Genomic DNA, 13,435 nt, shown 5'->3' on the forward strand with positions numbered 1-13,435 from the left:
CCCGTGGGTGTTGGTTTGATACCGTTTGGGGACAGCCAAGGAGGCATCTGCAGGCAACAAAGGTAGGTGTGTGCTTGTGTGTGTGTTTCCTATGCAGATCCTAAGCCCAGTGTCACATGCAAGTAGGAGGAGTAAGAAGGGTTCCTGGCAAGTCCGGGTTATGGATTGCATTTAAAAAGGCCCCGTGGGAGTGCAATGGGCCCCTGTCTTGCTGCTTAGCAATAATGGTATGGGTTTAGGTTCTGCTGTGTGTACTGGTGGTTGACTGCCCCCCAGCCCAGAGTGTGCATGGAAAATTGTCTGGCAGCCTCCCTGACAGCAAGCAGTGATAGTGCCCATGAAGGGCACCTTGTTGGGCCCGCCCCTTTCACGGTTATCGCTTCTCGGCCTTTTGGCTAAGATCAAGTGTAGTATCTGTTCTTATCAGTTTAATATCTGATACGTCCCCTATCTGGGGACCATATATTAAATGGATTTTTGAGAACGGGGGCCGATTTCGAAGCTTGCTTCCGTCGCCCTATGCATTGACCCGATATGGCAGTATCTTCGGGTACAGTGCACCACCCCCTTACAGGGTTAAAAAGAAAGATTCCTACTTTCATTGCTACCTGCTTGCTGGCTAGCCAGCTAGCCAGCCCTGTGGGCCTTGCTGCTGCTGCAGCCAAAAAACAAAAGGTGGTGCTGCTGCTGCTTCTGCTGCTTCTGCTTCTGCTTCTGCTTGTGTCTGGCCGCTGTTGGAGCGTCCAGGCACAGGACTTCTGCTGCTGCTGACTAAATGGCCTCCTTAATTGGATCATTTGAGTAGCCAGCACACCTGTGCAGGTAGGGCATGACATGATAGGCAGCTGCCTTGATAGCGGGTGGGTGCTGAATGTTCCTAATTGACAAAATAAGATTAATGCTTATGAAGAAATATAAAATCTCATCCCTTCCCCAATATCGCGCCACACCCCTACCCCTTAATTCCCTGGTTGAACTTGATGGACATATGTCTTTTTTCGACCGTACTAACTATGTAACTATGTAACATAACATGGGGGGGGGAGGGGGGGGTCTCCTGGCTGTTCACACAGGTGTGTCATTGCTGTACATTGACCATGCATTGCTTCTGTGGTATTGCAAAGGCAAAGACAAATGCTTCCAGCCATCCATTGCACTAATGGATTGGTCATCAGCTGGCTGTCTATGTCCCGCATCAATATAGACCAAAGTACAGAGGGTTAGGCTATGCTATTGTGCACCTACCTGATGCATCAGAAGGTGCGAGGCCCTTGCTAAATTCTGTGCACAGACTTTGAGATCTATACTTTAGACTGTATCTAAACCTGCTCCAACATGGACTGACATTCTGGCCTACTTTCAGCCGATGCGACTTGTCTGTCGCTGAACAGTCGCTTTTTATGTATTCAGCACCTATGTATAATGTTGTAAAAATGCTCTAGAAGCTAAAGTCGCAGAAATGTCACACATATTTGGCCTGCAACTTTCTGTGCGACAAATTCAGACAGGAAAAATCAGTATAAATCCTTAGAAAATTATCCCCCAGTGTCTCCATCTGCTGGCGGTATTGAATAAGCATTGCTGCACTGATGGGGTATGCATTAGACGAAAAAAAAGAAGAAAAAGAAGAATAATACGCCCAGAAAAGAGGCGAAAAGGAGAAAAACTTAAAAAAACGTGAAAAAAAAGTAAGAGGAAGAGAAGGGAAAAAAAGGTGGAAATGGGTTTAAAAGTGATTTCGGCGGAGAAATATATATATATATATATATATATATATATATATATATATATACGCGCACACACACACATATATATAAACGTATTCTCCGTTGAGATATTGCAGCCGCTGCTGTGTCCAGGCCCAGGAGCCTTAGCACTGTGCTGTGATGTCACTCAATACCACTGACATCACTAGGTGTAAACAACATCTCTCCTTTGCTGTGTATGTGACTATGGAGCTGTTTGGTGATGTCGTCTATTATGGCCTTCATAGAAGCAACAGGAGATTGTTGCATCCATCTAGAACCCTCAGAACTACAGTGCTATGATGTCACTCACTTCCACAGGCCTTGCAGAGTGTAAACAACAACAACCCAGCTTTGTTGTGTATGTAACCATAGGGATTTGTGATGTCACCTAGAACCTTCACAGCAGCGACAGCTTTATGAGGAGCATCAGCACTGCTCTGCCTGAGCAGAACCATCACCGCCATAGGTTGTCAAATAACCCGGGTTTAACCCACACAGGTAAGTCCAATGGGGTGCAGGCATGTCCTCTATGCTTACAGCTTCCCGTGGGTGTTGGTTTGATACCGTTTGGGGACAGCCAAGGAGGCATCTGCAGGCAACAAAGGTAGGTGTGTGCTTGTGTGTGTGTTTCCTATGCAGATCCTAAGCCCAGTGTCACATGCAAGTAGGAGGAGTAAGAAGGGTTCCTGGCAAGTCCGGGTTATGGATTGCATTTAAAAAGGCCCCGTGGGAGTGCAATGGGCCCCTGTCTTGCTGCTTAGCAATAATGGTATGGGTTTAGGTTCTGCTGTGTGTACTGGTGGTTGACTGCCCCCCAGCCCAGAGTGTGCATGGAAAATTGTCTGGCAGTCTCCCTGACAGCAAGCAGTGATAGTGCCCATGAAGGGCACCTTGTTGGGCCCGCCCCTTTCACGGTTATCGCTTCTCGGCCTTTTGGCTAAGATCCTGTGCGGTTTACCGGGCAGGGTAGGAGTCGGAAGGGGTGGTGATCGGGGCCCTCTTTTGCGGGGGGGCCCTGGATTGTTACTGGGTTGCGATAGTGGGTATCTTAACCTGCAAAAATGAGCGGAGAGAGGACTCGAGGACTCGAGGATACGGTGCGGATTTACGTTCCTGGCGAACACCGGGGGACGATTGGATTGGATCAAGTTGTGCTGGAGATTCTTCGCAAGCTCCAGTACCTTCAGGTATGGCATGTAATCGCTATGCAAGACTTCCCTAGGCAAGGGATTTACGATATAACCTTTTATGATTCTGAGGTTTGCCAGAGGGTCTACATGGACTTAGAAGTGATGAAGAGGAGGAATGAGCCAGCTATAATGAGTAAGGTGAAAGTGGAGCCATTATTCATGAATATGTCTAAGGTTGTTATAGTCCATATGTACAACCCGAAGGTTTCGGATGAGATGGTGACCAATTTTTTGTACCGATATTGTGATGAAGTTAAATTTCTTGGAAGACTCAAGAACAGACATGGGTACTTTAATTGTAAAAGGAAATTTGTTGTAAAATTTAAAAAGGACGAAGGAATGGAAGAGGGAAGGAAGAGTATACCACAGGTATTTTCTATTGGAGGAGAAAGAGGTTTTTGTTTTTATGAAGGACAGTTGCAGTACTGTAGACGTTGTCACGCTTATGGACATGTACAGGAGTCTTGCCCTGAGCAAGGAGTATGCTGCAGGAATTGTGGGAAATCAGGTCACAACTCGGGTGAATGTACTGAGAAGAAAACGTGTGATATCTGTGGTAGTGAGGAGCATTTGGCTAGAGGATGCAGTTTATGGTATAGAAAGAAAATGAGCTATGCTGACGCAGCAGGAAATAGAAGAGAGGAAAGAGGAGAAAGGCCATTTCCACGTGTTTTTGGTGTGAATGCTGAGGTGACTCAGGTGATTGACGAGAACTCTGTAAAAGGGAGTGCAGCAGGTGTGACAGTGCAGCACATGAATACTCAGGAAAAATCTGGAAAAGGGGAGGAGGGTGACTCCACTGGTGTGCATTGTGAGGAGACTGGTGTTGGTGAAGAGTTTACTGAGGTCAGTAAGAAGAAAGCACGTAAAGGGAAAAAAGAGAAAGTGGTGGAGAGTGTGGAGACTGTGTGTAGGGAGGTTCCCCCATGTGAAGAAACAATTGAGGATTTTGAATGCCCAAACCCAGTGGTGGGGGAGGAGGAGGGGATGGAGTTTCAGGAGAATGAGAGTGAGAGATCCCTAACACCTGGGCAGAGGGTGATTAGTGGGGAGGAGAATGTAACATCTGAAGAGGAGGAGAAGGAGGAGGAGGAGGGGGAAGATGAAGATGAAGATGCAAATGGAGGCTTTCAAGGTAAAAGTAAAAGGTGTAAGAAAGGGAGTTGGTCAGGGGATCAGACGGATCCTGTGTATGGAGGTGAGAAAATGATGGACAGGGACTCTCAAGTGGGGTCGCCTGATTGCTATGGGATGCTGCTAAGGAAGGTTGAAGGTCAGAATACTAACTTCTAGTTAAAATGGATGTTAAGAAAATGGATTGCCTTCTTTCCTTTTTAATGGCATTGGTTGTGGCTACTCTTAATGTTCGGAGTATAGGAACAACCATCAGAAGAGCAGCAGTTTTTGATTTTTTGGAGAATGTGAAGGGAGATATATTTTGTTTACAGGAGTGTGCAATTAAGTCTGCACCTTATGTAGATGAATGGAAGAGAGGGCAGTCTTTTTGGTCTACATGCACAGAGAATAAAAATGAAGGTGTGGGGATTTTATTGTGTAACAGGGACATTAAAGTTTTAAATTGCCAAGTTTTAGTACCAGGTCGTTGTATGGTTTTAAATTTTCAGTTTTTAGGCCAGAGAATGAGAGTTTTTAATGTATATGCGCCAGCAGAAAAACAGGCACGTGTGTTATTTTTAGAGTCTCTTAAACTTTTTATTCCTGGTCGTGATGGTACTATTATTGTTGGTGATTTTAACTGCATTAGATCCGTCAATGATCGTGAGAGCTCTGCTAAGGTTAGAACTGATATTACTTCAAATGTTTTAAACCAAATTATTCAAGACTTACATTATTCTGATGTTGGACTGATGGTTAGCACTGATGAAAGATACACCTATATATCAGATAGTGGCCGCTGTAAATCCCGGATTGATTACATTCTTGTCTCTGAGGGGATTAAGGTGGTCCGGTGCAATCAAATGATGTCAACTTTCTCAGATCATAAGATGGTGTCGGCAGAAATAAGTATTGCAGAGTCCTTTCATTTTGGTAGAGGGCTCTGGAAATTAAATGTAAGTCTATTAGAAGATGAAGAAGTAATGGCCGGTTTTAAAGATTTTTTTTTATCTTGTACTTCTAAACAATCTGTTTTTAGTAATGTTTTAGCTTGGTGGGATTGGGCAAAAAGTGAGTTTGCTAAGTATTTTAAGTTCATTTGCATAAGGAGGGCACAAGAAAAGAGGAGGGGTTATGAAAGGCTTATCTCACGTTTAGAAACTCTCTTTAAGTTTAAACATGTTGGTGTGGAGGTGGAGGAGGAAATTGAGAAGGTGAAAATTGAGATGAAGAACAGGTTGTTGGAAAGAGGTAGAAATATTGTTTTTAAATCCAAAGTTCAACATTTGGAGGAAAATGAACAATGTACAAGATATTTCTTTAAAAAATGTTTTAATGCTAGGGGTGTTTTTAAGTCTGTTTTAACTCCTACAGGGGAAGTTGTTGGTGATGAGATGGTGAAGGAGATTGGCAGATTTTATGAAACACTTTTTAGTAATAAGAGCAGAGCCAGTGAGACGGAGATGAATGATTATTGTAATATTTTAGAGAATAATGTCCCTGAAGGAAAAAGTGCATTTTTAATTGAGGAAGTTTGTGAAGGGGAGATCAAGCAGGCTCTGGACAAGACAGCGAAAGGGAAGACACCGGGCTGTGATGGCCTCCCCTTTGAGTTTTATTCAGTTTTTTGGCATATTTTAAAGCAAGATTTTACACGGGTGGTGCAATATGTTTTTAACTCAGGTATTTTAGCGGAGTCTATGAAGAAAGGAGTTATTACCTTGATACATAAGAAAGGTGATGAAAGAGATTTGAAAAACTGGAGGCCGATCACATTATTGAATACAGATTATAAGATCATTGCAAAGATTGTGGCGAACAGGATGAGTGACATAGTTGAGCACCTTGTTGGAGAATACCAAGTTTGTGCAGTGCCAAATAGGAGAATAACTGATAATTTATTAGTTTTAAGAGACTCTATTTATTATAGTAATTTTAATAAGAATGCACTTTTTGTGGAATCCATTGATTTTGAAAAAGCTTATGACAGAGTTGCTCATGATTTTTTGTTTATGGTTTTAAAGCATATGGGTATTCCTGAGAAGCTACTGTTTGTGATTAAAAGTTTTTATTATGGGGCAACAAGTCAGATTTTAGTCAATGGACATGTGGGGCCGGGTTTTAATATTTTATCAGGAGTACGACAGGGATGCCCACTCTCCCCAATTTTATTCATTTGTGTCATTGAGGCCTTGCTCAAAAATGTACAGAAGGACAAATGTGTGAGTGGTGTTTTTATCCTGGGAAGTAATGGAAGGAATTTGAAGGTTTTAAGTTACATGGATGATGTGGTTTTTACTTGCACTTCCCAAGCTGATCTTAATAGAGTGAATTTGCATGTAAAGATTTTTTGTTGTATTGCTGGTATGAAAGTCAATTGGGGGAAGTGCCAATTGAGTAATTTTGGAAAGCAAGGAAAAGTGGTGGTGGATGGCGTGGATGAGAAGGAAGATATTGAAGTGTTAGGGGTTGTTTTTGAAAAAAATCTAAAAGGAGGGAAAAGTTATGAGAAGTTGGAGGAGAAGATAGAGAAGAAATTATCTTTTTGGAAATTGAGAAACTTGTCCCTTAAAGGTAAAGTTCTGATTTTAAAGGCAGTAATTTTGCCACTACTATTATATACTGCAATGGTTTTCCCACCCGGCAAATTATGGACCAGAAGGATGACAAGGAAGTTGTTTATTTTTTTCTGGGGTTCAAAGATGGAAAAGATGAAGAGGGAGGAAGTGATGAAGAGCGTGAAGAAAGGCGGATATAATTTCCCGGATATTAATCTGTTTTTAAAGACTCATTACTTTCTTTTAATTTATAAAGTGTCTCAGTGCAATAATTGGGTGGCAGACATGAGCAGGTATTTGGCAGGATGGTTGTTTTCCAAATGGGGCTGGTGTGAGAAGGATCTGAGGAGACCAATAGCGCAAGTTATACCTACCTTCTATGTGGTTCTCAGATCTTTCAGTGATCAATTTGGTTTGAGTTCCCTGGGAAAACCTGAGAAAAAGAAAATTGAAAATGAAATAAGAAAAAATGAGAGATTATATGAAGTACCATTCTGCACTACTGCTCAGTCTGTGAAGATCTGGAATCTTTTTAATGTTAGAGGATTATCCAATAGACAGAGAGATGTAAACTGGATGACTTTTCATGGCTGCCTCCCAACCAGAGCTTTCCTGAATGGACGAGGAATAAGAGTGAGCGAGAAATGTCCAAGAGAGGGTTGTGGAGGCAGGGAGGATACAGTGCACTTATTTTGGAACTGTTTTTATGCAAGAGAATTTTTTATGCTTCTACAGAGGTTTTTTTCTGCAATCACGGGATATGTTGATTTTAATTTTGAGAAGATTTTTATTGGTCAGGATTTTAGCAGGAGAGAGGACACACGTGAAAGCTGGATTGTATTTTCTGTTTTTAAAGAAGTTTTATGGGATTCTAGAAACCTGCTTGTTTTTAAAAATGTGTGTATTTCTCCAAGGGAGTTGAAGAGACTTTTTTTTGGAAGGTTGTTTATTATTTTTCTATTTGACAAGAAGAGAATGGGAGAGGAAGAGGCTGAAAAGATTTGGAGATACAAGGAATGGAGAAAGTTGTAAGTATCCTGATCAAGGTTTTGAATTTGTGCTTCTCTTATAGTTTTCTTATTGAGATATTTTTCCGCATGATGTTTTTTCAGACTTTGTTTAGAAGTGATGAGTTTTGGTAGGTGACCTGATGATCGCTTGAACAATAGTCTGTAACTGAGGAAAAAAAAAAAAAAAAAATCTGTTCTTATCAGTTTAATATCTGATACGTCCCCTATCTGGGGACCATATATTAAATGGATTTTTGAGAACGGGGGCCGATTTCGAAGCTTGCTTCCGTCGCCCTATGCATTGACCCGATATGGCAGTATCTTCGGGTACAGTGCACCACCCCCTTACAGGGTTAAAAAGAAAGATTCCTACTTTCATTGCTACCTGCTTGCTGGCTAGCCAGCTAGCCAGCCCTGTTGGCCTTGCTGCTGCTGCAGCCAAAAAACAAAAGGTGGTGCTGCTGCTGCTTCTGCTGCTTCTGCTTCTGCTTGTGTCTGGCCGCTGTTGGAGCGTCCAGGCACAGGACTTCTGCTGCTGCTGACTAAATGGCCTCCTTAATTGGATCATTTGAGTAGCCAGCACACCTGTGCAGGTAGGGCATGACATGATAGGCAGCTGCCTTGATAGCGGGTGGGTGCTGAATGTTCCTAATTGACAAAATAAGATTAATGCTTATGAAGAAATATAAAATCTCATCCCTTCCCCAATATCGCGCCACACCCCTACCCCTTAATTCCCTGGTTGAACTTGATGGACATATGTCTTTTTTCGACCGTACTAACTATGTAACTATGTAACATAACATGGGGGGGGGGGGGGGGTCTCCTGGCTGTTCACACAGGTGTGTCATTGCTGTACATTGACCATGCATTGCTTCTGTGGTATTGCAAAGGCAAAGACAAATGCTTCCAGCCATCCATTGCACTAATGGATTGGTCATCAGCTGGCTGTCTATGTCCCGCATCAATATAGACCAAAGTACAGAGGGTTAGGCTATGCTATTGTGCACCTACCTGATGCATCAGAAGGTGCGAGGCCCTTGCTAAATTCTGTGCACAGACTTTGAGATCTATACTTTAGACTGTATCTAAACCTGCTCCAACATGGACTGACATTCTGGCCTACTTTCAGCCGATGCGACTTGTCTGTCGCTGAACAGTCGCTTTTTATGTATTCAGCACCTATGTATAATGTTGTAAAAATGCTCTAGAAGCTAAAGTCGCAGAAATGTCACACATATTTGGCCTGCAACTTTCTGTGCGACAAATTCAGACAGGAAAAATCAGTATAAATCCTTAGAAAATTATCCCCCAGTGTCTCCATCTGCTGGCGGTATTGAATAAGCATTGCTGCACTGATGGGGTATGCATTAGACGAAAAAAAAGAAGAAAAAGAAGAATAATACGCCCAGAAAAGAGGCGAAAAGGAGAAAAACGTAAAAAAACGTGAAAAAAAAGTAAGAGGAAGAGAAGGGAAAAAAAGGTGGAAATGGGTTTAAAAGTGATTTCGGCGGAGAATATATATATATATATATATATATATATATATATATATATATATATACGCGCACACACACACATATATATAAACGTATTCTCCGTTGAGATATTGCAGCCGCTGCTGTGTCCAGGCCCAGGAGCCTTAGCACTGTGCTGTGATGTCACTCAATACCACTGACATCACTAGGTGTAAACAACATCTCTCCTTTGCTGTGTATGTGACTATGGAGCTGTTTGGTGATGTCGTCTATTATGGCCTTCATAGAAGCAACAGGAGATTGTTGCATCCATCTAGAACCCTCAGAACTACAGTGCTATGATGTCACTCACTTCCACAGGCCTTGCAGAGTGTAAACAACAACAACCCAGCTTTGTTGTGTATGTAACCATAGGGATTTGTGATGTCACCTAGAACCTTCACAGCAGCGACAGCTTTATGAGGAGCATCAGCACTGCTCTGCCTGAGCAGAACCATCACCGCCATAGGTTGTCAAATAACCCGGGTTTAACCCACACAGGTAAGTCCAATGGGGTGCAGGCATGTCCTCTATGCTTACAGCTTCCCGTGGGTGTTGGTTTGATACCGTTTGGGGACAGCCAAGGAGGCATCTGCAGGCAACAAAGGTAGGTGTGTGCTTGTGTGTGTGTTTCCTATGCAGATCCTAAGCCCGGTGTCACATGCAAGTAGGAGGAGTAAGAAGGGTTCCTGGCAAATCCGGGTTATGGATTGCATTTAAAAAGGCCCCGTGGGAGTGCAATGGGCCCCTGTCTTGCTGCTTAGCAATAATGGTATGGGTTTAGGTTCTGCTGTGTGTACTGGTGGTTGACTGCCCCCCAGCCCAGAGTGTGCATGGAAAATTGTCTGGCAGCCTCCCTGACAGCAAGCAGTGATAGTGCCCATGAAGGGCACCTTGTTGGGCCCGCCCCTTTCACGGTTATCGCTTCTCGGCCTTTTGGCTAAGATCAAGTGTAGTATCTGTTCTTATCAGTTTAATATCTGATACGTCCCCTATCTGGGGACCATATATTAAATGGATTTTTGAGAACGGGGGCCGATTTCGAAGCTTGCTTCCGTCGCCCTATGCATTGACCCGATATGGCAGTATCTTCGGGTACAGTGCACCACCCCCTTACAGGGTTAAAAAGAAAGATTCCTACTTTCATTGCTACCTGCTTGCTGGCTAGCCAGCTAGCCAGCCCTGTGGGCCTCTGCTGCTGCAGCCAAAAAACAAAAGGTGGTGCTGCTGCTGCTTCTGCTGCTTCTGCTTCTGCTTGTGTCTGGCCGCTGTTGGAGCGTCCAGGCACAGGACTTCTGCTGCTGCTGACTAAATGGCCTCCTTAATTGGATCATTTGAGTAGCCAGCACACCTGTGCAGGTAGGGCATGACATGATAGGCAGCTGCCTTGATAGCGGGTGGGTGCTGAATGTTCCTAATTGACAAAATAAGATTAATGCTTATAAAGAAATATAAAATCTCATCCCTTCCCCAATATCGCGCCACACCCCTACCCCTTAATTCCCTGGTTGAACTTGATGGACATATGTCTTTTTTCGACCGTACTAACTATGTAACTATGTAACATAACATGGGGGGGGGGGGGGTCTCCTGGCTGTTCACACAGGTGTGTCATTGCTGTACATTGACCATGCATTGCTTCTGTGGTATTGCAAAGGCAAAGACAAATGCTTCCAGCCATCCATTGCACTAATGGATTGGTCATCAGCTGGCTGTCTATGTCCCGCATCAATATAGACCAAAGTACAGAGGGTTAGGCTATGCTATTGTGCACCTACCTGATGCATCAGAAGGTGCGAGGCCCTTGCTAAATTCTGTGCACAGACTTTGAGATCTATACTTTAGACTGTATCTAAACCTGCTCCAACATGGACTGACATTCTGGCCTACTTTCAGCCGATGCGACTTGTCTGTCGCTGAACAGTCGCTTTTTATGTATTCAGCACCTATGTATAATGTTGTAAAAATGCTCTAGAAGCTAAAGTCGCAGAAATGTCACACATATTTGGCCTGCAACTTTCTGTGCGACAAATTCAGACAGGAAAAATCAGTATAAATCCTTAGAAAATTATCCCCCAGTGTCTCCATCTGCTGGCGGTATTGAATAAGCATTGCTGCACTGATGGGGTATGCATTAGACGAAAAAAAAGAAGAAAAAGAAGAATAATACGCCCAGAAAAGAGGCGAAAAGGAGAAAAACGTAAAAAAACTTGAAAAAAAAGTAAGAGGAAGAGAAGGGAAAAAAAGGTGGAAATGGGTTTAAAAGTGATTTCGGCGGAGAAATATATATATATATATATATATATATATATATATATATACGCGCACACACACACATATATATAAACGTATTCTCCGTTGAGATATTGCAGCCGCTGCTGTGTCCAGGCCCAGGAGCCTTAGCACTGTGCTGTGATGTCACTCAATACCACTGACATCACTAGGTGTAAACAACATCTCTCCTTTGCTGTGTATGTGACTATGGAGCTGTTTGGTGATGTCGTCTATTATGGCCTTCATAGAAGCAACAGGAGATTGTTGCATCCATCTAGAACCCTCAGAACTACAGTGCTATGATGTCACTCACTTCCACAGGCCTTGCAGAGTGTAAACAACAACAACCCAGCTTTGTTGTGTATGTAACCATAGGGATTTGTGATGTCACCTAGAACCTTCACAGCAGCGACAGCTTTATGAGGAGCATCAGCACTGCTCTGCCTGAGCAGAACCATCACCGCCATAGGTTGTCAAATAACCCGGGTTTAACCCACACAGGTAAGTCCAATGGGGTGCAGGCATGTCCTCTATGCTTACAGCTTCCCGTGGGTGTTGGTTTGATACCGTTTGGGGACAGCCAAGGAGGCATCTGCAGGCAACAAAGGTAGGTGTGTGCTTGTGTGTGTGTTTCCTATGCAGATCCTAAGCCCAGTGTCACATGCAAGTAGGAGGAGTAAGAAGGGTTCCTGGCAAATCCGGGTTATGGATTGCATTTAAAAAGGCCCCGTGGGAGTGCAATGGGCCCCTGTCTTGCTGCTTAGCAATAATGGTATGGGTTTAGGTTCTGCTGTGTGTACTGGTGGTTGACTGCCCCCCAGCCCAGAGTGTGCATGGAAAATTGTCTGGCAGCCTCCCTGACAGCAAGCAGTGATAGTGCCCATGAAGGGCACCTTGTTGGGCCCGCCCCTTTCACGGTTATCGCTTCTCGGCCTTTTGGCTAAGATCAAGTGTAGTATCTGTTCTTATCAGTTTAATATCTGATACGTCCCCTATCTGGGGACCATATATTAAATGGATTTTTGAGAACGGGGGCCGATTTCGAAGCTTGCTTCCGTCGCCCTATGCATTGACCCGATATGGCAGTATCTTCGGGTACAGTGCACCACCCCCTTACAGGGTTAAAAAGAAAGATTCCTACTTTCATTGCTACCTGCTTGCTGGCTAGCCAGCTAGCCAGCCCTGTGGGCCTTGCTGCTGCTGCAGCCAAAAAACAAAAGGTGGTGCTGCTGCTGCTTCTGCTGCTTCTGCTTCTGCTTGTGTCTGGCCGCTGTTGGAGCGTCCAGGCACAGGACTTCTGCTGCTGCTGACTAAATGGCCTCCTTAATTGGATCATTTGAGTAGCCAGCACACCTGTGCAGGTAGGGCATGACATGATAGGCAGCTGCCTTGATAGCGGGTGGGTGCTGAATGTTCCTAATTGACAAAATAAGATTAATGCTTATGAAGAAATATAAAATCTCATCCCTTCCCCAATATCGCGCCACACCCCTACCCCTTAATTCCCTGGTTGAACTTGATGGACATATGTCTTTTTTCGACCGTACTAACTATGTAACTATGTAACATAACATGGGGGGGGGAGGGGGGGGGTCTCCTGGCTGTTCACACAGGTGTGTCATTGCTGTACATTGACCATGCATTGCTTCTGTGGTATTGCAAAGGCAAAGACAAATGCTTCCAGCCATCCATTGCACTAATGGATTGGTCATCAGCTGGCTGTCTATGTCCCGCATCAATATAGACCAAAGTACAGAGGGTTAGGCTATGCTATTGTGCACCTACCTGATGCATCAGAAGGTGCGAGGCCCTTGCTAAATTCTGTGCACAGACTTTGAGATCTATACTTTAGACTGTATCTAAACCTGCTCCAACATGGACTGACATTCTGGCCTACTTTCAGCCGATGCGACTTGTCTGTCGCTGAACAGTCGCTTTTTATGTATTCAGCACCTATGTATAATGTTGTAAAAATGCTCTAGAAGCTAAAGTCGCAGAAATGTCACACATATTTGGCCTGCA

The 13,435-nt window shown here is 43.8% G+C and overlaps 4 non-coding genes across 4 annotated transcripts; all 4 read left to right on the forward strand.

The window, feature by feature from the left end:
• Window positions 1–375: 375 nt before the first annotated feature.
• LOC130300049 (U2 spliceosomal RNA) lies at window positions 376–566 on the forward strand. The gene has a single exon (XR_008851064.1). It is a non-coding gene; the product is annotated as a U2 spliceosomal RNA (small nuclear RNA).
• Window positions 567–7,765: 7,199 nt separating this feature from the next.
• Window positions 7,766–7,965, forward strand: LOC130300109 (U2 spliceosomal RNA). The gene has a single exon (XR_008851121.1). It is a non-coding gene; the product is annotated as a U2 spliceosomal RNA (small nuclear RNA).
• A 2,094-nt stretch (window positions 7,966–10,059) lies between these two features.
• Window positions 10,060–10,250, forward strand: LOC130300050 (U2 spliceosomal RNA). The gene has a single exon (XR_008851065.1). It is a non-coding gene; the product is annotated as a U2 spliceosomal RNA (small nuclear RNA).
• A 2,083-nt stretch (window positions 10,251–12,333) lies between these two features.
• On the forward strand, window positions 12,334–12,524 carry LOC130300051 (U2 spliceosomal RNA). Its single transcript, XR_008851066.1, has one exon. It is a non-coding gene; the product is annotated as a U2 spliceosomal RNA (small nuclear RNA).
• The last annotated feature ends 911 nt before the right edge of the window (window positions 12,525–13,435 follow it).

Source organism: Hyla sarda, unplaced genomic scaffold (genome assembly GCF_029499605.1).
Source record: "Hyla sarda isolate aHylSar1 unplaced genomic scaffold, aHylSar1.hap1 scaffold_107, whole genome shotgun sequence".
Classification (NCBI taxonomy): domain Eukaryota; kingdom Metazoa; phylum Chordata; class Amphibia; order Anura; family Hylidae; genus Hyla; species Hyla sarda.